Here is a 23,532-nt window from a genome sequence, read left to right as displayed (position 1 = left end):
TGCATATCTGACAATCATCTGCAGATCTGAAAATCCATCCTGGTGGATCTGATCTGCAGATGAATGTCTGTTAAACAAGGTGTGTATGAGGATCTGCAAATATCATAGACTATGAATGCATTTTGCATGAACTGATCTTTTGCAGGAACTGATCTTTTGCTGATACTGATCTGTTGCATGTGTACAGCATCTTTGTGTGCAGCATCTTGCAAAGATTTTTATCTGATGGGAAGTTCAGCTCAATAGAATAGATTGTGTAGAGTATGGCTCTCATACTACATGGAAGGGGGTAAAATTGGTCTGATTATATACACGAAGAAAGAAATTGGCTCCTGGGTGCATACAAAAAACATTTTATTTTTAGCAAAAAACATAAATATCTCTACAAACATGTGTCATATCTAAAAACCTAAGAACTAGACCACCCTATACCCCACCAGGTACCCCAAAGGAGGCTGCAGTCCTCCTTAATGGCCAAAAAATGGGAAGCAACAAAGCTAAAGTCCTGATATTATAGTGCACTCATAGGATCTTCAAAAAGAAATGTCCTGTTTGCAAGAATGGATAATGAGCTTTAGATTCGCATATGCTAGCAAAGCAAGCTGACAGAAGTGATTATGAAGGCTTGTATGTTAGTAGATAGGTCAAAAGGCTTCCTCTCACATGCTTCACAGTCCCACTCGCAGACTAGCAGTATCCAAAGACAGCCTATGCATGTGGGCAACACGGATTCCTGTATATCAAAGCAGAGTTTCAAGCAAAGTAGCACATGCAAAGCAAAGCGTAATGATCAGAGGACCCACTCGCAGTCCGACAGCCATAATAGTTGCAGCAGAAGATGTTATCAATCAGTATTTCAGTTCATACTACTTGAGAACTATTCTATGCATTGCACAGCTTATAACTTAACTAAACAAAACACCACAAAAGGTTTGCTGATTACAAAACTTGTATTGAATTTATGCACACAAAATATGCTTACCAAACCTCCCGTGAAATTGCACATACCCCATACACGACTCTACCCCCCAGAATAGGATTATTTCCCGGCCTGCAGGACTTTAACTAAAAAGTTAGATGCACCAGCGCTGGTTTTGCTTATAGATAACCAGAGTTTACCGGTATTTAGTTCCTGTAGCGCTGAATTGCAGCATATACTTAGTCCTTGTAAAGAAATCAAGCCTATATTCCAAATCTGAGGAGGTGAGTCAATCCCATTTAATCCAGCCGCAGCGGCCGAGCTGCATGACCTGTAAGGAGATATCGTTCATCTGCCCGTGGACTTGCCCATAAACTTAGATCAATGGCTTTGTTTCTTACCACCTCGTAGTTTTCTGGGAGCGAGGACCGAGCGCGCGGGCGTCCCCGTCTGCTCTTTTCTGCCCTACTAGCTCCCGCATGGACAGCGTCTTTTTTCCACGGGCTGGCGTGCTTGTGAACTCCGCGGACTTCCGTCTCTCACACGGGCCTCCTCTGACACGTCACTTCGCTGCAGCTATAGCGGCCGGCTGTGCCCAAACTTCTTGCCCAGAACTTCTTGGCAAGAAGTTTGGGCACAGCCGGCCGCTATAGCTGCAGCGAAGTGACGTGTCAGAGGAGGCCCGTGTGAGAGACGGAAGTCCGCGGAGTTCACAAGCACGCCAGCCCGTGGAAAAAAGACGCTGTCCATGCGGGAGCTAGTAGGGCAGAAAAGAGCAGACGGGGACGCCCGCGCGCTCGGTCCTCGCTCCCAGAAAACTACGAGGTGGTAAGAAACAAAGCCATTGATCTAAGTTTATGGGCAAGTCCACGGGCAGATGAACGATATCTCCTTACAGGTCATGCAGCTCGGCCGCTGCGGCTGGATTAAATGGGATTGACTCACCTCCTCAGATTTGGAATATAGGCTTGATTTCTTTACAAGGACTAAGTATATGCTGCAATTCAGCGCTACAGGAACTAAATACCGGTAAACTCTGGTTATCTATAAGCAAAACCAGCGCTGGTGCATCTAACTTTTTAGTTAAAGTCCTGCAGGCCGGGAAATAATCTTATTCTGGGGGGTAGAGTCGTGTATGGGGTATGTGCAATTTCACGGGAGGTTTGGTAAGCATATTTTGTGTGCATAAATTCAATACAAGTTTTGTAATCAGCAAACCTTTTGTGGTGTTTTGTTTAGTTAAGTATTTCAGTTCAAACTTCCATCAGCATTGCAGCACATGACAGGTACATTATCATAGTTACCAATCCCATTCCATTGTCAAGTTTGTTCAGATGGAGGGTATTCCGGTTGGGGTGGGTAAATCAAAAGCGCTGAAACCATAACATGTTTCGCTGACTATCCATGTCAGCCTCTTCAGATGGACAGCGCTGGATATATTGCCCCATGTGAGGACGCTGGGGCCGCCATTACGAATCGTAATCCCACCCTTCCCTTATCCTCACCGGCGAACGTCAGGCCGGCCAATTAGGACCTCGCGCTCGCAAGCTCCGCCCTGCTGCCATAGCAATAGGCAAAGCAGGCGGCGTCATGCGGGTCGCCGTGAAGCGCAAAGAAGTGCGCTGCCAACGGAGACTGGGTCAGGGCTGCGTAGCCTCGCGTGTCCCCAGAAAAAACTCCGCCCACATGGGCGGAGTCCTGGACACGTAGTTTGGTACGCTTGCAGAGATGGATATGCGGCCAAACATAACTAGAGGCAATGATGAGGACAAGGGAAAGGGGGAGGGAAACAACACAGCAAAAAATATAATAATAGTAATAATATAAAGTAAATATATATTAGAATAAAGGCAAATTGCAGTAAAAAAGTAACGCCAGTGCGCATGTGTATCCCCACAAACATAATCAAGGGGCACACAGGCGCAATCAGCTATTCCGCAATCCAAATGATGAATAATGACAATCACCATTGCACGTTAACCAATAAAACAAAAGAAAAAGAAAAAATGGATCAACCACAATTAATTTTACTAGAAAGTGGCATGCCTATATCAAAAGGAAGCAGCAGCGGATGGAGGCAGAGGGCCGAGGAGGGGGAGACCAGAGAAAGAGGACAAAGCAAAAAGTACGCAAACAGCATGGTATCTTGCAAAAAGCCCTTATTTAAACGGGGGGCAGAAAAGCCCCATAGTGTACGGCATCATTGAGACCTTTACCCTGTGTGGCATTTAGATCAAAAATCCACCGCAGTTCTCTCTGAAGTAACTGTCTGTCAATGTCACCTCCTCTTACATGGGCATGGATTCTTTCCAAACCCACAAACCGAACATAATCCTCACCGCCCCCATGAGTCAGGTTTACATGTCGGGAAATGGGGGATCTGAAATTGCACCCCCTGATGTCCGCAGTATGTTCCTTAATTCTTTCCTTAAATTCACGATATGTTTTGCCTATGTAGAAACAACCGCATCTACACATTAGCAAGTATACTACCGCTTTGGTATTACAGTTAACAAAATGTCTCAATTTCCAAATTCGTCCATCAGGGAGTGCAACCTCCGGGCCCACCGACAAAAATCTACAATAAACACAACCGCCGCAACTATAGGTACCCGTCACAGAACAGTGACTGGATCTGGAGCGGCGATCAAAATGACTGTTTGTCATTAAGTCTTTCAATGTTCTAGCTCGTCTATATGTTATCTTTGGTCTATCTGGTATCAGGCCTCTAACTGTTATATCACTACAAAGTACATGCCAATGTCTCTGTAGGATATTGTGGATATTTGTTTCCTGATCATTATATCGAGTAACGAGGCGGACTTCCTCATTTGAGCCGGCAGTCTGTTCCAAAACACTTCTCGTATTAGTTTGATTATTTCTATTCATATTTAATAAATCGAGGCGTGGGGTGTTTTTCGCTCTTTTATATGCTTTTTTAAGCCACTTGTCTTTATAGCCCCTTTCCCGAAAACGGGCTCGTAATAATTTGGCCTCCTTCTCAAAATCCCTCTCATTAGAGCAATTTCGACGAACTCTTAAATATTGGCCCTCGGGAATACCGCGAATCGTGTGTTGTGGATGATGACTGTCGGCCCTTAAAAAGGAGTTCGTGGCCGTCTCCTTACGGAACAGTTGTGTATTAATGTACCCATCTGGGTTAATAATAATCCTTAGATCTAAAAAGGGTACAGATAGAAAATCGCTGTTCATAGTGAATCTCAAATTAAAATTGTTTTGATTCAAAGTTATCACAAAGTCGTTCAACAGATCAAGGCCTCCGGTCCAAAAGACCAAGATATCGTCTATGTACCTGTGCCATGAAACAACGTGGCACAGGTACATGACTAAAGAGTCATTTCCAAAGATATGTCGCTCCCACTCCCCCAGGTACAGGTTCGCCAGTGAAGGGGCACACGTTGTTCCCATCGCCGCGCCCTGCACCTGGAGGTAGTGGCACCCATCGAAAAAAAAAACACATTGTTCTCGAGGATGAATAATAGCAACTTCAGTAAAAATTGGTTATGCTCCTCAGCCCCAGTCTCCATCTCAGAGAGAAATCTACCTACTGCCTCCACTCCCTTCAATTGCGGTATACTGGAGTACAGGGCCTCCACATCCAGGGTCACAAGTAAAGAACCAGGGGGCAACTGGAGACCGTCCAGAATGCCTAAAAGATGCGTCGTATCTTTTACAAAAGAAGGTAATCGTTGGACGTGAGGTTGCAAAAAATGGTCCACATATCTGCTGATATTTTCAGTTAAAGCCCCACATCCTGACACAATTGGGCGGCCCGGAGGCTTCTGCATAGACTTGTGGACTTTAGGCAAAGCATAAAACGTTGGGGTGACGGGGTCATCGATCTTAAGATAGTTACCTACCCCCACATCGATAGTACCCAACGCAACTGCCTCATCGATTAATGAAAAAAGGGCCTGCTGGTTCTCGATGACCCTGGATGGGGAGACCCTGCGATAACACTCCCTATTGCTCAAAATTCTATGGCACATGTACAGATATTGTTCCACCGACATTACAACCACATTGCCCCCCTTGTCCGAGGGCTTAATAACTACATGTTCATTTTGTTGAAATTCCCGAAGAGCAACCCTCTCAGCTGGTTGCAGGTTGGATATCCCATTGGGATCCAGCCATAAATTACGTATATCCTTTTCCACTAAAGATATAAATGTCTGAACCCCCGGACAGAGGGAGAAAGGTGGGAATGTGGTGGATCTCCTCTTAAATTTTCTCTTACTGGCAAGAGCCAGAGGATTCATGTCTTCAGGAGCATCCTGAGTCCAATTACCTTCATCGCCCAAGGATATCAAATCCATGAGTGTTCTATAGTCCTTATTCGTCCAGTCTTTCCAGTCATTAATTAGGCCTCCCAAAGGTGCTTCTGATTTCTTTCTATGCAGGCTTTTTAGCACAATATTGCGACCAAAAATATGTAAATCTTTGACAAATTCAAAACGGTCAAGGGTGCGGTTTGGACAAAAACCAAGACCTCTCCTCAAAAGTTGTTCCAAACTGGGGTCTAGAATAATATCAGAAATATTGATTACCTGCATTGAAGTACTAGCGTCTGCACCAGAGGAAATCTGTTGTGTTTTTAAGGCCAGATCAGGATTGGGAAAGTCAAGAACAGCTACGTCATGTCTCTGCGTGGAAGGTTCTGTTCTAAAAAAGAGGAAGAAGAGGAGGAAGACGCAGATGTGGCAAAACCCCCAGCGGCCCCCTCCAGTTCCTCCCCATCTTCTCCGGTTGCCATACATCCCGATAAATATTTGTTAATAGGTCCTTCTTTTTTATTTTTATTATCTTTTTTATTATCCCTTTTATCAGGTTTATATTTTGTAGTTTTGGTTGCTTTCTTTCTTTCCCTTTCCTTTTCTTTCTCAAGAATTTTTGATCTAGTATGTGGGCCAATTGGAGATGAATTACCTGCCGATGAAAGGGAAGTGGAGCTGGGAGTAACCGAGGAATCAGAGTCCTCAGGTGCACTAGAAACAGGTGGAGGGGGATCTGCCACCGGAATCTTAGGTGGCTCACCGGGGGGATGCCTCGGGCCTCTATAGACAGGTGGTACTTTCCCCCACCTGTAGGCGTAACCCAACTTGTAGGCCACTTTGTCTTTCTCAAATTTGTTGTCTCTCCTAGTGACAATGTCCCTATTATACTTTTCTATATGGATTTTAAGTTTATCACTTCTTGTTTTAAAAGGATGCTCCTTTACTGTTTCCAAGGACTCTAGAACCGCTTTAATTTTGAGATCTACACCTTTTAAGTCCTCCTCCTCTAGTTCCTGCAGTAGAGTCAAACTGACCCTAGAGCAGGTTTCAAAATTCTCTTCCCACCTCCTTTTAAATTTTTCGGGAATGTTCTGCTTATATGGGAAAATCTGTATGCGCAGCCACAATGAGACCTTTTGCTCATTCAGATAGTCCCGATTATATTTTAAATTCCACCATATACGGGATTTTTGTTCATATAGTTTCTCCAGTCTCCTAAATCCTGAATTAATGGTGCGTATCTCTCGCCTGGTCTCCCTACTCCTCACACACTCCGCATCCACCCGCTGAACAATATCCTCCCACTGAAGCATGACCACCACTATAGAAAAAATGTAGAAAAAAATGTATTATATAAAAAAGACAAAACGTGCAATGGAAATCATCTACAAGTTGATCCGCCAAATGAATGATGTTACTATATAAAATTGGTCTGATATCCTTCATTTATCTTTAAAGTGTGTATGTAGCATAACACTACACAACAGGTAAAATGGGCACTGGAGGCTGTGATTAGCGGCAGTAAAGTTTGGGTGTCTGGATGTCTCCAAGATGTATAGCTGCCATTTACCATTTATAGGGTGTACATTTAATCAAGCTGCAAGTTAAAATAGGCGCAGATTCCGGCAAACTAGAAGATCAGTAATGTGCGCAACTTAAAATAACAAGTAGCCGCAAAAGAGCTTGCCGTGTCTGCGCGGCAAGTCACGGCTATGCAATCGGCATGTCTTTTGCTGCTATTTGTTATGTTTGTTATCTAGTGCTTCAACTTCTCCTCTGATAACAGCAGCATACATTAAGCCCCGCAAAAGCTTAATACAGCCGCCGGTTGTATCCGCTTCTCTTTTTCATTTCAATTCCACTATTCTACAACTTCCTCTACTTGTATTGTATACTCATAATTATGTCGTCTATCTCAGACGATAGATACTGAGATCACTGAGATAGAAGAAATAATGATAAATGGGTATACAAGTATAGGATGTTGTAAAATAGCAGAATTTAAATGGATAAAATAACCGGCAAATACAATAGCCACAAAAGACATGCGCAGGCATAGCCGTGACTTGCGCCATTATTATGCAGTCTGCGCTGTGAAAAAGAGGTGTGGTGGAAAATTACATTGCCAGAATAGCTGCGCTTGAATTAACTTGCACTGCTATTAGCGTTACTAGCGTAACCATCTATAGGCACTATTAGCTGCTATTTACTGGTTATCCAGTAGCTGATAATCACTAGTGGGGCTCATAATTGGTCAATTATGATTACGCAAAATTTTGCGTAATTTTTCGCAATTACACATTGCGTAGTTGTGATTATGCGAATTATGCGAATTATGATTCACAAACGTAGAATGCTGTACATAACTGTACAGCATTCTACGTTTGTGAATCATAATTCGCATTCAATGTGTAAAAATTGTCGCATCTATTAGCCAGTATACTGCACATGTGTGGCTATTAGTTCAATATTCAATGTGAAAAATGCGTTCATATGCAAGAAAAAAAAAATGGGTTCATCAGCCAGTATGCAAGCACCAGGGATTGGTGATCTCTGGGGACAGGAAGAGGCATATTTTGGAAATAATAATATACAAGTGGAAGTGGCAAGCGTGAGGCTGTATCGGATACAGCAGCCATTTGGTGTAACTTGTATCTTGTGGAAGCCATGTTCTGTCTACTGTGTACTATCTCATATGTGTATGTCTGTTAGAGACAGCCTGGCTGCTGACTTTGAAATACATGGTCACCTGGAAATAGTAAATTTGCATCTCTCCGAAAAGGCTCTAAATCTAATTTGGGCAGACTGGCTAGGTTAAACAGCTGGCTAGGTTAAACAGCTCACAGACACCTGGACATTGTGTGAATTAGGAAATATATATCTAGCCTCCAGCAAGGAAATGGTTAATTAGATAGATACTCAACCAGTTATCCTGAATAGTCTGATGTGCTTGGAGGTGTTTGCATCGGTTTGAAGTCTGTATACATGTATACAGCCACCTGTTGTTCCAAATACACAGTGGGACTGTCTAAAGTCTAGAGTCTGGGATGGTAAAAGCACTACAGGAACCTGTGAAATTTACATATAACAGCAAGCTGGGATATTACAAGAGATCTTTACAAACCGTGATGTCACTATCTGAGGAAATTAGATTATTTCTGGATTTGTAGCCTCAGGTCACGCTTCTTGCTATAAAAAATCAGCGTGGAAGATTCAGAACTTGTAGTTCCCCCGGAGATAGCAAGAAGCTAGGACTACCCTGGTCTAACCAGCTGCGTCCTCCCGCAAAACTAATTTCAGACCTTTGTGCTGGTAAAGTGATTCTTCTGTTATTTTCCGTTTTTATTTTTGGAAACTGCCTTGTTGTGCGTCTTTGTAGTTTTTACTGTGTTTTTGTAAATATTTTGTATATATTTCTTTCTGCACTGTTTCACTTTTTGGAATATTAAATCTTTATTTAATAAGCCTGTCTTCTGATGTACTAAGCAAAGCTCACATCTCCTAGAGAGAGACTGCAGTGTAATTGTGTTACAATTGTATGCTGGGATTGTGCCTTTCTAGCGTGTGATTGCATTGGGTGCGTGGTGTTCTCATATTCTGGCCTAAAGCTCGAGGCTGACCCAAATACATAAACGCCACTCGACAGCCGTGTGGGAATTGTTGAAGTGTCTAGCAGCTGCTAGTGGTGGCAGAGTGTGTGTTGTGAGGGGCGACAGCCTTGTGTTAGCTTGAATAAGGCTGATTCCCCTCTCGATCTGGTTAAAACAAAAAAAAAAACCCAGTCCGCAGGCTTGCTGTGGGGCCAGTTCCTGACAGCAAGTCATAGAGATGTTCTGGATATGAGAAGTGAATGAAATTGCTTGTTCACTCCTTCTGTAACCCCGCCCACACTTTTCCCCACACCTCCTCCTTGAAAGACCATGTGGTGAGGAACTGGCCCTTTATTGCCAACAATGGGCCAAGGCCAAGGGCACTTAGCAAAGGTGGGAAGTTTCAGATCCCTCAGTGTGAGTAACTCCATGTTGAATGGCATGTAGCCTGCGAGTCAGGTAATCTGAATGGCATCACGGAGCACCCGACTTGGGCGTCCCCATAGACCGTAATGCTAATTATAGCTATGGTGACGCTGTGGGAATTTCTCATTTCTCCTGAAATCACTGTAATTCAGGTGCCATGTTGCACCCCAAATTATGCGTCCAAAGTGACAGACTAGGCTATCAGTAGGGGAATATGTTTGTTATTTTTCCCTACATTGCCTAGCACAGGGAGAGCCATCTCTTGGCTTCTCCACACGCCCGGCTGGCCACTGCCGCGAACGTACGTACGCTGTAGCCTGATATGTTACTGAAGATGGAACACCTCTTTCTATGAAACCAACTACTTGCTGAAGCTATTCCACAAGGTACATGCATGAAATGAAACAGACCTTTGAGTTGAATAAATGCAGAAGGATCTCTGCTCTCCTCATAAAGCAAGTCGATGGTGGACACTTTGAAGAAAAAAGTAGAAAAGATTTTTGCTCTGCAGAACTCTTCAAATACTTCCTCAATGTAAAGAAAGAGGCAGACATCAATACCAACAGCCTTATCGGGTTCACAGAGGTCAACCCAGTCCTACACCTCCTGTTTTCCTCACTGTCAACACGACAGGGGAAACCCATTTAGGGGAATCAGATTTTGCAATAACATCTTGTTCTACTATGTTTCCTCATTTCCCTAGAGACAGCTCCTCTTACAGAGTATGGCAAGCATCTCAATATTTGGCAAGCTGGCTTCACATGCAGTCCTACTTTGAATTTGTATACAAAGCTTCTTGCACAAACCAGTGAGGTATTGTTGGATGGTGAATGCTGGTTACATAGTGGTAACAGGAGCTGTTGTGAATGATATGGCTGTCCAGTAATTACAGAATTAGGGCAACAGAAATTTAACTGCCAAGTACAGCTGTGCCCTTGTTCGGAATGTAGAGCAAAGCTTGATTATTGGTTGAACTTAGGTTCACCACTTCTTGCAGCCAATTGGGTCTTTCAAATAGCTGACTAGTTTAGAATGGAAGCAATAAATGGCTCATAGGCATATCTCTCCTGGTGTAGGTGCACCAGATCTCATGTCAGCTATCAGTGCACAGTTGTACGTTATATAAAATAAAAGTACAGTTTTTGTCTATACTTAAAGTGGACCTGAATTCTTGCACAGCTCACAATGAAAAGTTTTCATTCCACATAAAAGTTCTGTAGAAATACATTGCAGTGCGCCCTGTGTGTTTGTTTAGCTACATCAGACTTAACTCCCTCCTCAAACGTGTTCCAGACTGCTTGCCTGCTATATCCTCCTTCATGTCCTCTCGCTTCTTAAAACTTAAAGAGAATCTGTATTGTTAAAATCGCACAAAAGTAAACATACCAGTGCCTTAGGGGACATCTCCTATTCCCCTCTGTCACAATTTCGCCGCTCCCTGCCACATTAAAAGTAGTAAAAAACAGTTTTACAAAGTTTGTTTATAAACAAACAAAATGGCCACCAAAACAGGAAGTAGGTTGAGGTACAGTATGTCCACACACAGAAAATACATCCATACACAAGCAGGCTGTACACAGCCTTCCTTTTGAATCTCAAGAGATCACTTGTGTGTTTACCTTCTGTCCCCTTGCAGCTCTCATCCACTGAATACTAGTGACAGGCTGTGAGGCTGATCATTTCTTCCTGTCTGTAATTCCTCAGTATGTGTCAGCCAGCTCCTTTCACAGCCTAACAGAGGAGGATTTTTTTTCCAGCTCTCTTTCACTGATAAGCAGAGACACTGCTGGCTTATGTAAATAACACACACACTGGAGTGTGCATAGAGGGGCCTGGAGAGGGATGTGCATAACAGATCAGCACGGAAGAGTTGGTAGCCTTCCAGACACAGGACGACAAGTCCGACAGGGGAAAGATACATTGATTTATTACAGAGACTGTGATAGTAGAAAATGCTGCAGTAAGCCAGAGCACATTAGAATAGGTTTAGGAACTTGTAGGATGGTAGAACAAAGCGTGACATTTTTGTTACAGAGTCTTAGGGCCCTTTTCCACCAGCGCGTTTGCGCTGGCTGAATCGCAAAAACGCAAACCGCTAGCGATTTTACAATCGGTACGGTTTGCTTTTTAACATAGAATTCGCGGTAGGTAATTTCCACTACCGCGATTCGTTTTTGCCAGGAACGCGAACGTTCAGGTAACAATAGTGTATTATTTTCATAGATTCCCCCAAGTGGGAAGAGTTTTACTTACTTCGTTCTGAGTGTGGGAAATATAAAAAAAAACGACGTGGGGTCCCCCCTCCCAGACCTCTTTAACCCCTTGTCCCCCATGCAGGCTGGGATAGCCAGAATGCGGAGCACCGGCCGCGTGGGGCTCCGCACCCTGACTATACCAGCCCGCATGGTCCATGGATTGGGGGGTCTCGGAAGGGGAGGGGCAGCCAAGCTTTCCCCTCCCCCTCCGAGCCCTTGTCCAATCCAAGGACAAGGGGCTCTTCTCCACCTCCGATGGGCGATGGAGGTGGAGGCCGCGATTTCCTGGGGGGGGGGGGTTCATGGTGGAATCTGGGAGTCCCCTTTAAAAAGGGGTCCCCCAGATGCCCACCCCCCCTCCCAGGAGAAATGAGTATAGAGGTACTTGTACCCCTTACCCATTTAAGAGTTAAAAGTAAATAAACACACAAACACTTAGAAAAAGTATTTTAATTGAACAAAAAACATAACCATGAAAAAAGTCCTTTAATATTCTTAATTAACCAATAATACTTACTTGTCCCTTTAAATAAATGATCCCTCGCAATAGCCTCGGAAATGTTCTATCAGTTACAATGTAACAAAGTTATTACAATGTAACAACTTTGTTACATTGTAACTACGCCGCACCCGACGTCACTCGCCGCTCAGCCGCCGCAGCAATTACGCGTCCGTGCAGGACGCTAAGTCCCCGCAGCTCCCGCTGTCCACCCCGCCCACATCTGTCACCCACATGTCACCCACATGTGGGTGACATGTGGGAGAGGCGGGGAGGGCAGCGGGAGCCGGCGAGGACTTAGCGTCCTGCACGGACCCGACAGAGCTCTAAGCTATATAGCTCAGAGCTCTCTAAGCATCTTTGAATTTGGGCTCCAAGGAGCCCCATGGGTCCTTAGCAGACCAATGGGGTTCCTTCAAATGAGAAGGAACCCCATTGGTCTGCTAAGGACCAATGGGGCTCCTTGGAGCCCAAATACAAAGATGCTTAGAGAGCTCTGAGCTATATAGCTCAGAGCTCTGTCGGGTCCGTGCGGCGGCTGTGCGGCAAGTGACGTCGGGTGCGGCGTAGTTACAATGTAACAAAGTTGTTACATTGTAATAACTTTGTTACATTGTAACTGATAGAACATTTCCGAGGCTATTGCAAAGGGATCATTTATTTAAAGGGACAGGTAAGTATTAATGGTTAATTAAGAATATTAAAGGAGTTTTTTGTTCAATTAAAATACTTTTTCTAAGTGTTTGTGTGTTTATTTACTTTTAACTCTTAAAGGAAATGGGTAAGGGGTACAAGTACCTCTATACTCATTTCTCCTGGGAGGGGGGGTGGGCATCTGGGGGACCCCTTTTTAAAGGGGACTCCCAGATTCCACCATGAACCCCCCCCCCAGGAAATCGCGGCCTCCACCTCCATCGCCCATCAGAGGTGGAGAAGAGCCCCTTGTCCTTGGATTGGACAAGGGCTCGGAGGGGGAGGGGAAAGCTTGGCTGCCCCTCCCCTTCCGAGACCCCCCAATCCATGGACCATGCGGGCTGGTATAGTCAGGGTGCGGAGCCCCACGCGGCCGGTGCTCCGCATTCTGGCTATCCCAGCCTGCATGGGGGACAAGGGGTTAAAGAGGTCTGGGAGGGGGGACTCCACGTCGTTTTTTTTATATTTCCCACACTCAGAACGAAGTAAGTAAAACTCTTCCCACTTGGGGGAATCTATGAAAATAATACACTATTGTTACCTGTGCAAAAAAAAACTGACATTTTCCGCATTTAAAACACATTTTTGCCCTTGAAACTTATAAATAGATTTTCTCAAAAACTATAAGGTATTTTTGAAAAAAAAATGTTTCCACTTATTCCCACTGATCCCCTTAATATACCCTAGGAATTTGGTGTTCCTGAACTTTAAGCAGGCTTTGCTATTAACCGTTAAAGTCGGCGGGTTTTTAAATGTATACATTTTTACTTTGAAACTTTAACACCGATTTTCTCAAAAAATATAAGGTCTTTTTTAAAAAAAAAAAAAATTTCCTCTTATTCCTCCTGATCTCCTTATTATATTCTCCAAATTTGAGGCTCTTAGCTCTTAGCATTTAAGAGGGCTTTGCTATTAACCCTTAAAGTCGGCGGCTTTTTTATATTATATGGAGCGTTACGGTTTAACGCGAAATTACGGTAGCGTTTAATGCAAAATTACGGCATGAACGAAACGTGAAATTACGCGGTATTTTCAATTACGATTTTAATGGCAATTACGCTACCGTAATTTTGCATCGTAATCGCAAATTTTGCATGCGTAATTATAGTAAAATTTCGGCTCAACTCTACATATCCTCACTAATTTCCAAATACAAAACCAATCGCAATCTCAAATCTGCATCTGGGCCTCGATTCATCATTGCCTTTAAAATAACTTTTTCCAGTTTGTTAAATTACCGAATTCGAAGTTTATCGATTTCTAGTTGTATTCATCAAGGTTTTTCCGCATTCGGTGTGAATTCGATAAAATATCGGTAACCATTCGGTAACGTGTCGATATTTCCATTTTACAGCGGTAATTTGACACAAGGCCATAAGATTCCCATGGAATTATAATGCCAGTATTTGTATAGCACCTTTCTCCTGTCGGACTCAAAGCGCTTGCGAGGCAGCCACTAGAGCGCACTCAGTAGGCAGTAGCAGTGTTAGGGAGTCTTGCCCAATGAACTCCTTACTGAATTACTGGCTTACTGAACAGGCAGAGCCGAGTTTCGAACCCAGGTCTCCCATGTCAGAGGCAGAGCCCTTAACCAGTAGACCATCCAGCCACTGAATTGTGGGTAAAAGGCAGTCCTTTGAACACTACGTAGCAACATTCTGAATAGGGCTTAACACCTGGACCAGGATTCTGGAAGTGGCTTGGGACAATCCCACAATTTCGCCAGCTGCGGCTTGAAAGGAGCCTTTTCTGAAAAAATGTAGTGCAGCTAGCAAATTAGTTAATCCTGGCACTGCCTGTGTTCGCTTACAAGATGATTCAAGAGAAATACAGATGTCCTGTTATAGCAAATAAATACATTCTCTTGCAAATTTATATGGTTCTAGACCTTATTCTTGCCCTTCTGCGCCTTTGAATCACTCTCAGCTGATACATAACCACTTCAAATGGCTCCATCTTCTCTGTCAGCAATGATCTGACAGGAATAACGACAGAGCAGTGAAGGAGATAACTAATCCTAAATGTAACTCTAAACCACGCCCACTTTCATTTTCATGAATTGCACTTTTTTCCGTTTTATTGCATCATTACCGAATGATTACCGAATGCTCGCTAACAGCTGTAGATAACTTTGATGAATCCTGAAATCAACTTATCGAGTTCGGTATTTTACCGAGCTTTCGGTAATTGATTCGATAAGTCTTGATGAATCGAGGCCATGATCTTCTGTTGTCCTCCTCTAGAATTACCTCCTCACATTCACGTTTACACGATTTTGCATGCGCTTTACCACTCCTCTGGAATGCCCTCCCACAACACATCCGTTACTCACCAACCTCTGTTACCTTTAAACGCTCTCTAAAAACGAATTTGTTCCGACAAGCATATGCGCTACCTTAGGCCACTTCCCTTTGTCCTAAGACCAAATTGCACTCCTACTAGGTATCCTAAAACACACTGCCTCTATAGATTTGTTGTATACTACCCCTCCTCTTGTTCCCCTCCCCTCCATTCCCTTTAGATTGTAAGCTTCCAAGGGCAGGGCTCTCTCCCCCTTTTGTGTCTTGGCAATCATTATACATTTTATTTATCATGTTACTTTTAATACTGTCATTACACCATTGTCTGTATTATTATGTACCTGTAACGATTGGTGTCAGCAAGTTATAGATATCTGATTATTAAGTGATCTGCAGTATCACCTAAAATACAGATACTATACCTGATTATATGGTGATCTGCAGAATTACCAATAATACAAGTATATCAGACAACTGATGTGATAGCTAAAAGTACAGGTAGGTGATTGGTGCAACAGTAAGTACTGATAGATTTTCAGAGACACCTCACCAGAGGAGCTGGTGGGCACTAAGGGCTTTTTCACACTACAGGTAGCGGTGAAAGGCTAAAATGCTCCGTTTTGGCTGCAGGCGTTTTCAAGGCGTTTTGAAGGCGTTTTAACGCCTATACATTACAATCAATTGTAATGAGAAACGCCGCGGTAGGCCCAGAAAAAGCGCCTGGGAGCGTTGAAACGCAACGCTCCAAAACGCGGCATTTAGTGTGAATGGTAAAATGAAAGTCTATGGACTTTCTTTTACCTAGGAAAACGCCAACTTCGGCCGTGGCGTTAAAACGCCGAAAAAGCCCTCTGGTGTGAAAGGGCCCTAACAGTACAACAAGCTCCTCACTAGTGACAAGGGCTCACTGGTGAGAGTAGAGTGGTCAGACAAATCGGGTTGGCAACAGACAGGCAGATAAGGTACAGAATCAGGAGGCAGAGGCAGAAAGATAAACAGGCAGAGTCGGCAACTAGATCAGATGGGCAAAAGTACAGAAGCATTGAGCAAAAGAGTAGTCAGAACGAGCCAGAGTCATACACAGATAATAATACAGTCTTCAATGAACTATAATTATAGCTATCAAAGGTCTGAGCGCTAACACAAAGTATTCACAACAGCAGACAAGTTGCGAGTGAATCCGCCATGCTTAAGAAGCGGAGGAGACCCTGAGGCACGCCCACGAAGCTTAGCCAATCAGTAACGGCGAGCGTGCCCTCTGACGTCAGCCGACCCGCCGGTCAGCTGACACGCCTCCTCCTCGCATAAAGGCTTGCCGGTGAGCGTGCGCACACGCTAATGCGACCCTGTGTGCGGTAGAGACACCCGTCCTCGGTGCGCGAGACGCCCGAGGTGCGGGGATGAAGTCAGGCAAAGATGCAGAGGCAGCTGCATGTTTTCTAGGGCATGCCCCACAGATTGCATTGTATTACATTGAACTAGTGTTGGGCGAACATCTAGATGTTCGGGTTCGGGCCGAACAGGCCGAACATGGCCGCGATGTTCGGGTGTTCGACCCGAACTCCGAACATAATGGAAGTCAATGGGGACCCGAACTTTTGTGCTTTGTAAAGCCTCCTTACATGCTACATACCCCAAATTTACAGGGTATGTGCACCTTGGGAGTGGGTACAAGAGGAAAAAAAAATTTAGCAAAAAGAGCTTATAGTTTTTGAGAAAATTGATTGTAAAGTTTCAAAGGAAAAATTGTCTTTTAAATGCTGAAAATGTCATGTTTCTTTGCACAGGTAACATGGTTTTTACCGCCAGGCAGTCATAAATGTAATAAAGAGAAGAGGTTCAATAAACAGGGACCGGTAACGCTAACCCAGCAGCAGCAGCAGCACACGTGATGGAACAGGAGGAGGCGCAGGAGGAGAAGGCCACGCTTTTTGAGACACAACAACCCAGGCCTTGCATGAGGACAAGAAGCGTGCGGATAGCATGCTTTTTACCGCCATGCAGTCATAAATGTAATAAAGATAAGAGGTTCAATAAACAGGGACCGGTAACGCTAACTCAGCAGCAGCAGCAGCACACGTGATGGAACAGGAGGAGGCGCAGGAGGAGAAGGCCACGCTTTCAGGTGCAACTCAGGCCTTGCATGAGGACAAAAAAATGTGTGCGCAAAGCAATGCAATGAGTAGTTTTCAGGACACAATGGGCTATTCGGAGGAGCTATTCCCACCCCCACAATCTTCTACCTGTGAAAGGTCAATGGAACAGCCACAAATGTTGTGCCCGGATTCACAACCTTTTTCTGTGGAAAATGCACCTCGCACTGAAATGCAAGGCGAGGCCGAGGATGAACATGACATCAACAACTCAACATGACGCAAAATGGGGGCGGAACAGAAAGCTGCTTTCAATGTTTTGAAGGCCTTAATTGCCTCCGGTGGCCAGTTAGATGCATCATTCATCACACCCAAATCCCAGAGCAATGTGTGCAGGAATTTGAATCGCAGGAGGTGTACCGAGATCATCTGGACAAGTGACCAAGTGACCAAGTGACAAGTGACCAAGTGATAAGTGACAAAGTGAAAAGTGACAAAGTGACCAGTGACAAAGTGACAAAATGACAAAGTGACAAGTGACAAGTGACAAGTGACAAAGTGACAAAATGACAAAGTGACAAAGTGACCAGTGACAAAGTGACAACTGAGAGGTTGTTCTGGGGAGATCCACTGCACTCAGTCGCATATGAGGAGAGGTCTCGTCGGGACTGCTGATCCTCCTCAGCTTGCTCAAAGCCTTGAGGGTTCCTGAAGATCCTCTGCTTGGAGTTCGCCGAGGTTCAGCTTGGTGTCGGGGTCGGCGGCGTCCTCCTCACTCCAACGTGGCAGATCTGTTGAAGGAAAAAAAAACAAACATTGTTAAAAGTCCAGTACCGCTTCTGAAGGACTCACCAAGAGATGCTAGCGCACCATCGCTCGCTGGGTGATGTCCCTCCCTACGCGCTGGAATTCTACGCTGCACATGCTAGCACGCTTTTGCGCAGTGCCGAGGCGCATTCCAGCAGCTAGCTAGCTACCAAGCTTCTGTGGATCTGATTGGGCCACCATGTTGGATCTCTGCCAAGTCCTCCAAAATTTTGAGCAATCCACGTTGCTTGTGACTGAGCAGTGACAACTCTACAGTCAGCATTACAATACTACTGCTGTGTTTACTGAAGAAATCAATGTTGAAGATGGAAACCGCTGGCATGATGCAAGTGGGGGATTCTGAAGATGAAAACGATCAGCGTGATGATACCAACATCAGGCAACCTGCCTCAGGAAACGCTGGTCCCAGCTATGACAAAGAACAGGACGAGGAACAGCTGGAGTTGGAGCAGGAATTGGATGCCCCCACTGCCGAGGGACAGAGCGGTGCACGTTGGACGTTGGACTTCCACAATTTAGCGGGAATGGACAGCAGAAGATAAAGAAAGTGATGCTGGTGACGAATATGGTGCATCACAACAATCACAACGCTCACAAGAACATGAAGACAGAGGAGTCTGGCAGGACTCTCTGGCACACATGGCTCAATTCATGCTAGACTGCATTGAACGCGGCCCGCGCATTATTCACTATTCATTATTATTCATTATTCTGGAATCTGGACAACACCAATTACTGGGTTTATACCCAGTTTATACAAACACAATGTTAAAAAACTGATTGAAGAAAGTGTCAGACAGGTCAAAAATGGAACAATTCCAGCAGGCCCTTGAGGATGGAGACTTTAGAGAGGAGATTGACATCCTCCTCCTTCTCTAGCCAGTTGTACGCCGACAGACTGACTTCAGCAAACCCAGGAGGACCAGGAGGGCAGCAAAGAACACAAGCTGCTGCTAGTGCCGAAAAGGGAATGGTATTGGCAGTGTCCTTGGAGTGGGAACATTTTCTGACACCCATGCAGCAGCCCACAGAACAGCAATCGGGCAGTTCCACGTCCTCCAACACCAATCGCCTGGAGAAGATGGTCAAGGTCCAGGACTACATGTCAGATGGCGTAGCTGTGTTGAACAATCCATCTGCAGACAGACGGTGAGTGTGACAGGCAGCACAGAAGGACCATGGCAACTCACTCATAGTACCACAGTTTGATAGTGCTGCCCAAAAAATTATATGGATCCGTGAACCCGGGCACTGCGGGCAGTACTGGGAAGTGGGAACGCAGATTTTAGTACCTAAACACACGATACAACATGTTTTCCGGGGTCGGACTCTGAGGCACATACAGATGGTCCCGATCATCATCCTCATCATACAACTCTTCTCCTGAGTCTGACCCACCCACCACCTCTGCCACCCCAACATCCCCAGACACAGACCCCTCATCGTCCTCAACATTAACTTGGGATGCTGGCCTGAGCCAGACCTCCTCCTCCACATCAGGCCCCATCATCTCCTCAATGGCAGCCCTCATTAATCGCTCTGGCGACGGACCGATGGACACAACGTTCTCCTCCGGGGAGGGCTGCTGCTGACCACTGGCTGCTGGGGTGGATGTTATAGCTTGCGTGGGGCGTTGGCTGTTGCTGTTGTTGGGAGTGCTGCTCACAGCGGAGGTCTCTGAGGAACTCATGGTGAGCTCATATAGTGGTTGGCGGTGAGTGGAGTATTACTGATCCCAGCAATATACACACTGACTGGCAGAGTACGCAATGCTATATAGTCTGGCTGAGCGGTGTACACAGAGTGACAGTACACACAATGCTATATAGTCTGGCTGAGCCGTGTACACAGAGTGGCAGTACACACAATGCTATATAGTGTGGCTGAGCGAGCGGTGTACTACTATTCCCAGCAGACACAGAACAGTAAACAGAATGCTATATAGTGTGGGTGAGCGAGCGGTGTACCACTATTCCCAGCAGACACAGAGCAGTAAACAGAATGCTATATAGTGTGGCTGAGCGAGCGGTGTACCACTATTCCCAGCAGACACAGAACAGTAAACAGAATGCTATATAGTGTGGCTGAGCGAGCGGTGTACCACTATTCCCAGCAGACACAGAACAGTAAACAGAATGCTATATAGTGTGGGTGAGCGAGCGGTGTACCACTATTCCCAGCAGACACAGAGCAGTAAACAGAATGCTATATAGTGTGGCTGAGCGAGCGGTGTACCACTATTCCCAGCAGACACAGAACAGTAAACAGAATGCTATATAGTGTGGCTGAGCGAGCGGTGTACCACTATTCCCAGCAGACACAGAACAGTAAACAGAATGCTATATAGTGTGGCTGAGCGAGCGGTGTACCACTATTCCCAGCAGACACAGAACAGTAAACAGAATGCTATATAGTGTGGCTGAGCGAGCGGTGTACCACTATTCCCAGCAGACACAGAACAGTGAACAGAATGCTATATAGTGTGGCTGAGCGAGCGGTGTACTACTATTCCCAGCAGACACAGAACAGTAAACAGAATGCTATATAGTGTGGCTGAGCGAGGTACACAGAGTGGCAGTAAACAGAATGCTATATAGTGTGGCTGAGCGAGCGGTGTACTACTGTTCCCAGCAGCGACACACAATGACTGGGGGGGACCCTGGCTAGCGTGGCTGGAGAGCGAACTACCCTGCCTGCCTACCCAAAGCTAAACCCACAGAGAAATGGCGGAGATATGACGTGGTTCGGGTATTTATTCACCCGAACCACGTGACCGTTCGGCCAATCAGAGCGCGTTCGGGTCCGAACCACGTGACCCGTTCGGCCAATCACAGCGCTAGCCGAACGTTCGGGGAACGTTCGGCCATGCGCTCTTAGTTCGGCCATGTGGCCGAACGGTTTGGCCGAGCACCGTCAGGTGTTCGGCCGAACTCGAACATCACCCGAACAGGGTGATGTTCTGCAGAACCCGAACAGTGGCGAACACTGTTCGCCCAACACTACATTGAACCCTACCAATAGCATGATATGTTAATATTTGACTTGAGAATGGGCCATATTTACTAACGGTTGTTAAAATTGTCGCGCACAAGCAGTGCATGGCAGTTTTACCATTACTTACTCTGACTAAATAGTGCTAATTGTTCAATTAGCGTGACCTGGGTCATTGCTAAAGTGATGTGGTTATGCTATATGCATGGCATTTGCTACTCTAGGAAGCTTGCATCTCCCTACCCCCCACCCCCACCACCATTCCTTGGCTGAAGCCTCTTTCTCTCCCTTTTTCCCCGCCCACACCTCTTTTCCTCTTGATTGGCCAATATTTCTCATGCTGAGACAATGCACTTTCTACTGCAGAGCTGGGTGGGAGCGTCTGAAGACTGGGAGGAGGACGGGCAATGCATACACAATCAAGCAGAGGAGAGTAAGGGAGGAAATTATGTCAGGATTGGCTTCAAGATAGACACAGTTAAAGAGACTCTGAAGTCTCCTAAAAACGAGGTTTTTACTTTAAAAACCTCTTTAACCTAATTGCCCCTCCTAAAATGCCACATCCCTGCCGCTAACAAAGCCATAAATCACCCCAAATTACATGGGGGACATCGCGGGGCTCCTTCCGCATAGAGGCAGAGCTTTCAGCTGCAGCTCTGCCTCTACATGCGTCTATCAGCGTGGATCGCCGCCTCTTCCCCGCCCCTCTCAGTCTTCCTTCACTGAGAGGGGCGGGGGAGAGGCGGAGATACGCGCTGATAGACGCGCATGGAGGCAGAGCTACGGCTGAAAGCTCTGCCTCCTCCAGCAGCAAAGTCCATGATCAAGAAAGTTGTGAATTTTGCGGGGGTAATTAGGGGTGATTTATGGCTTTGTCAGCCACTGGGATGTGGCGTTTTAGGAGGGGCAATTGGGTTAAAGAGGTTTTTAAAGTAAAAACCTCGTTTTTAGGAGACTTCAGAGTCTCTTTAAGATGGAGAATCCTATGAAGGACTTTCTCTTTTTTTACTATAAAAAAAAATCACTAAAATCTATTTGTGGACAGTGCAATACATCTGTTATGTAAGTAAAGCAAGAATTTATCTACTTATATATGTGTTTTTTTTCTGAGATAGTATGGCTGACAGCTCCTCTTTAAAGCAACATTACAAATTACAAAAACATTAATTACGAGTTTGGCAATAATTGCAAATTACGATTTTGCATCATACCTGCAAATTTACAATGCGAAATTACGCATATGCAAAATTTCATCTCATCACTAGGTATAAGTAGTAGTAGTAACAGTTATAATCATTTCTGATTGGCCGGTATGTGTCCATAGGCAATCCTTCACGCTTTTGCTTCTCGTAGGATAGAATTCATTTGTACCCTACTTATATGAACTTTATAACAGTGTAGACATGATTGCCCTCTAAATCCTCCAGTGATTGTCATAAGATCCTTCCGCTAAACCCTCAACATTTATTATACTAACGACAGACATACTCACAGGCAAAATACTTATAATTTAATTTAAACTTTCCCTGCTCGCAGACCGCCATCCATTCATCTTCTTCCCTGAAGCACGTCTATTTTTCTAGCCTTCAGTTCATTCTAGAACATGGATTGACGGCCAAAACAAACCCCACTGTGGCTTACGCGTACTCCTTTCCAATCAAAATTTTATGTTTGCAAACCAAATGACAAGCATGAATAAGTTCAAAGGAAACCTGAAAAATTCTACTTGAAAACAATGTGTCTGGCCATTCACAACCTCACGTTACTAAGCATGAAATTACAGCGTCAATACGGGATGCGCTGTCATTTTTCATGCACAGACAAGGGGAATTTTGCGGTTTGCAAACTATTGTTCATACAAGGAGTGCAAGCAGTTATTTAAAGAGAAAAACAAAAACTGTAACCAAGATTGAACTTCATCCCAATCAGTAGCTGATACCCCCTTTTACAGGAGAAATCTATTCCTTTTCACAAACAGATCACCAGGGGGCTCTGCATGGCTTCTATTGTGGTGAAACCCCTCCCACAAGAAACTGTGAGGACCATGGTCCTAGCAGTTTCCTGTCTGTGAATCTTGTTGCATTGTGGGAAATAACTGTTTACAGCTGTTTCCAACTGCTAAAAAAGCAAGCAGCATCTCCTTCCACTGACATCACCTGTCAGCAGTAAAAATGTCACCATGTGATAAATGTCAGAATGTAAATCAGGGAGAGGAAAGCTTTTACAATGGAAAAACACTGACTAAATCATTTATACATAATTAATGTAAAAATGAAGCACTTTTTTACTACATTATTTTCACTGGAGTTTATCTATAAAGATTAACTCTGTGCCCCCTTTTAACTATACTATGTTAGCAGGGCAATATTTCTGGAAAGGCCACAAAGATCCAGGCCTTGGGTAGCAGCAGCCCAAGGGGGGGGGCGAACATAAAAGAGGCGTTGTTACATAGGAAAAATGAGGCTGCAAATAGGGAGCCACACATGCAAAAGGGAAACTGATGTCAAAGGAGGAGGGGCTACACTAAATGCATGATACACATGGAAGAAGGTCAGCACATGGAATGGGGGGGCGCTGCTGCACAAGAAAGGGGAGCCACAACATACTTGGCACAAAAAGTATAAATCCGGCCTTGTATGCTAG

This window comes from Hyperolius riggenbachi, chromosome 2 (genome assembly GCF_040937935.1).
Source record: "Hyperolius riggenbachi isolate aHypRig1 chromosome 2, aHypRig1.pri, whole genome shotgun sequence".
Lineage (NCBI taxonomy): Eukaryota > Metazoa > Chordata > Amphibia > Anura > Hyperoliidae > Hyperolius > Hyperolius riggenbachi.
This window is presented reverse-complemented; position numbering follows the sequence as displayed.